The 2,500-nt window shown below is 41.2% G+C and overlaps 1 protein-coding gene across 1 annotated transcript in view; it reads left to right on the plus strand.

Annotated features, from left to right (window-relative positions):
* The first annotated feature begins 1,871 nt into the window (after positions 1-1,871).
* The window catches only part of LOC138020034 (histamine H2 receptor-like), a 13,709-nt gene continuing 13,080 nt past the window's right edge, over positions 1,872-2,500 (plus strand). The window contains exon 1 of the mRNA XM_068867028.1: positions 1,872-1,970. The gene's annotated coding sequence lies outside the window, so the exon portion shown is untranslated. The remainder of the gene's footprint in view (positions 1,971-2,500) is intronic.

Genomic DNA, 2,500 nt, shown 5'->3' on the forward strand with positions numbered 1-2,500 from the left:
CCAATAATACAAAAGCGGAACCTTACTTTCCTTTTATCTATTCTGCCCAAAGATGGCTTCAGTCGTGTGTATTAGTGGTGTCTTTGTCGAGTGGAATTTTTTGTTTCCACTTTGCGTTGCAGACATGCAGCCTTTCATTCGACAACAAGTAAAGCATTCATTGACTTAAAGCAATTCTCTCGCATATCTTTGGCAGAATAGAAGGAGAGATATGGGTCTGTAATTGTTAGGCTCCTCGAAATCTCGGTCTTTTAAAATTGATGAAACGTCCGCCATCTTCCAAGAACACGAAAATGAAGCGTTTTTTATTGATTTTACGGTCGGCTGTATAGCTGGAAGAGATTTGTTTATTGGCATTGACTGGACAACACTTGCGACTTCGGAACATTCCACGGACTTAAAATTGAATTGATTAGCCTCGGGGTGTTTCCTTGGGACAAAGACCGGCTTTGAATGGTTATGCAGTGGAACCCCGTTAATACGGTCAGCGATGGGCCTAAAAAAATTGGCCTTATTAACGGGGTAGCCGTATTACCGGGGTAGGGTGAAATTCATGACTAAAGGGCCGTAATGACAAATACAGTAAACACCTGTGCTTACTGTGCTGCCACAAATTGCAAAAGTGTTGGAAAGGTTGCCACAAATTACAAAAGTGTTGGAAAGATTTCAGCTTAACCTGAACAAAGATGATCTCAGAATTACTAACAATAAGCATGCTTTTACCCAAGGTAGATCCACTGTTACAGCTCTCGCTTGTGTTACGCAGGATTGGTATAATGCTACGGATCTTGACAGCAAGTTCGATGGTGTGCAGACCGCGTTTGAAGATTTCCGAAAAATGTTTGATCTGGTCAACCATGCCACCTTGTTGACCAAGCTTGCCGCCATGGAAGTTAGTCCATTTGGAAATGGACGCAAAGTTCCTTATCAGAAAGAAAGAACGTTTCAAGTGATGCTACCGGGAGTGTTGTCCAACAATATCTGCTTGTACCCTTAAACTCGAAGAGCCGTATGAAGGACGTAGTGAGCCATTTGGAATCCTGGGATGCTGTCAATAAAATGGAAATTAATGCAAAGAAAAAAAAGGATATGTGGATTTCATTCAAGAAAACAAGTGATACTCCACTACCATTGCATGTTAACAATGTGGAGCTTAAAAGAGTCGCACAGTTTAAATTGCTTGGAATCGCAGTGCAGAATGACTTAAAGTGGACCTCTCGCATAACAAATATCGCAAGCAAAGCCAGTAAACGTATTTACCACGTGAGAGCACGTAGAAAAGGTAATATTCCAGCTGAGGTTGGTCTTACAATTTACATCACAATAATCCAGACATTGCTGGAATACGCTAACCCGATTTGGGGTGGTTTGCCAGAATATCTCTCCTAGTTACAAAGAGTGCAGGACCGTTGCCTGAGAATTCTTGGACTTCCCAAGGACACCCTAGAATCGTTAGAGCAAAGAAGTGACTTGCAATGACCAGAAACCAGCTGGAACTTTATGCTGGGAAGTAGCAATTTCAACCACTTATTTCAACACCCCCTGGCTGTCTAACCAAGTCTCACTTACTGTTAGGATATCAAACTTGTTTGCTCTAACAGCTAAACGTTCTTGACGAGAATAAAGTGGTTCCTGTTCTTGACAGAATGAACATTCAAATGAACTATTGTGATGTTTTCTTCACAGCGTTTCGAGGCTTAAGCTTTCGTATTGCGAAGCTCATTAGAGTTAGTCGTGACAGTCATTCCAGGATTCAGTTCGACATCACACGATAAAAGAATGCATGTCATAGCGAATGAAGCGGGGGAATTGAGGAGTAAGGCACTTTAACTTTGAAAAAACCCGTTTGAAAGTGAATTTCGCTGTCTTTCGAATTGCAGCTTTGCTTTCAAACACATCAAACATGGGTTTTTGGTGATGAAAAATCGTGGAACTAGCACTTTGATCGACCCAGTCATATCGAAATAACGGTAGGGTGAAAATAAACCAGCGTGAATGATATAAACGGCGAAAGAGCGAAACGTCTCAATCGTCTTGCCATCGCCATCTTCAATTGGCTCTTGTTCCAAGAGTTCTTTATCGGACAGTTCATACACCTTTTTCCAAAATGGCTGTCATTTAGATGTTCTTTTGTTTTTATTCAATTGAACCCTTGATACCTCGTTTTTAAGCTTAAAATTCAAAAGAATATTTTGCCTTGAACGAGGCATCAGGGTCTAATTTGAATAAAAACAGAAGAATATCTAAATGGCGGCCATTTTGGAATAAAGGTGTATCCGGATAACAGAACTCACTTTCATTTTTTTCTCTACTGTCACTAATTTGTTTGCAACAACTTTCGAACCTATCTCGCAATAATTGTTATGCAATAAGGCCGTACGAGTGCGGTACCGACACTTTTTTCCGGACCGGCTCACGTCAACCTGTCTGGCACTAAACAGTTTAAGGAGCACATGATCATGAGAAGGAGCGATCAACTCCCATATTGAGGGGACAATGG

This window comes from Montipora capricornis, chromosome 10, assembly GCF_036669925.1.
Source record: "Montipora capricornis isolate CH-2021 chromosome 10, ASM3666992v2, whole genome shotgun sequence".
NCBI lineage: Eukaryota > Metazoa > Cnidaria > Anthozoa > Scleractinia > Acroporidae > Montipora > Montipora capricornis.